The sequence below is a fragment of the Limulus polyphemus genome, unplaced genomic scaffold (assembly GCF_000517525.1).
Source record: "Limulus polyphemus unplaced genomic scaffold, Limulus_polyphemus-2.1.2 Scaffold1242, whole genome shotgun sequence".
Lineage (NCBI taxonomy): Eukaryota > Metazoa > Arthropoda > Merostomata > Xiphosura > Limulidae > Limulus > Limulus polyphemus.
In genome coordinates this window covers 300,013-301,306 of record NW_013666852.1, presented here as the reverse complement: position 1 = coordinate 301,306, position 1,294 = coordinate 300,013, and the positions used below count along the sequence as shown (strand labels likewise).

Sequence of the window (1,294 nt, the reverse complement as noted above, 5' to 3'; positions counted from 1 at the left end):
TGGCCACTAGGAATACCACTCAAGCAACCAGAGGTGATATACTAATAAAGCAATCAGATTAATAAATATAAAAGAAAATATTTTTGTATATACAACTCAAGTAGAGTGAAAAATAAAAAATGATACCACATATACTACTCAAGCATTCAGAGTAACAAAAAAAACAGTACCAGATATTCTACCCAAGCAATAAGAGTCACAAAAAAGAAACTGTTATTAAACATACTAATGAAGCAATCAGAATAACAAAAACAGAAAATAGTACTAGATATACAACTCAATTAGAGTGAAACAAGAGGGAATCCTCAATAGCTGTGGCATTTAAGCAGGACTTGAGTAAGTTAATCTAAGAAACCTTTTTTTTCCTTTTATTTAGCTATATTTTGGTGTGCCAGCAATACCAAACATAGGGCGCTTGTATACCCAATTCATCGGGATCTCTACCAGCCTACACTGAAATACTTTTAGGCAGGATTAGAGTAAATTAACCTATAAGAATTTGGGCTTGGTCACCCCAATCAAAAAAATTTGACCTCCTGAGTTAAAAACTGTAATTTGAACTCAAATAGGTCAAGAGATGACGGAGCTATGAGCTTAAAGTTTGTACTTGAAAAAACAAAACAAAACTCAGAAACAGGACCATGAGTGCTATACTGCAGCTAAAAACAGAAAATGGTAGTAGACATACTACACAGAGTAACAAAAATAAAAATGGCATCATATATACTACCCAAGCATTCAAAGTAACAAAACAACAGTACCATATATTCTACTCAAGCTATAGGAATCACAAAAAAAGAAAATGGTACTAAACATACTCCTCAAGTAATCATAGTAACAAAAAATGAAAATCGTACTTGACATACAACCCTAGTAATCAGAGTGATAAACAGAATACAACTTTGGATATACTTCTCAAGCAATTTGAGCATTAAAACAGAAAATGGTACTAAAAATGGTATAAAAGAGTTTTTAGTTGGAATTTGTTACAGACCACCAAATGAAACAGATGAAATTAATGAGAGACTTTACAGTGAGATGAAGAATTCAACTGTTAATGAGTTATGTTTATAGGAAATTTTAATTTTATGGCTGTATAGATTGAGAAATTCATGATCTTATAAAACACATAGGTTTAAGAAATCAATTTAAAACAAAAATATTGTTGCGTCATCAAGATCACGTGAATATTCTCACGCCCTCTACTTTCTAGAACTATCCTGTACTTTGGCAAATGCTCTACATTTACTAGATATACGGTAGTCTGGTATATAAAAGAGGGTGACAACGTGAC

General features: G+C 32.0%; 1 protein-coding gene across 1 annotated transcript in view; it reads right to left on the bottom strand.

Annotated features, from left to right (window-relative positions):
* The window catches only part of LOC106462760 (selenium-binding protein 1-B-like), a 99,223-nt gene that overhangs the window by 14,539 nt on the left and 83,390 nt on the right, over positions 1 to 1,294 (bottom strand). The window lies entirely within an intron of this gene.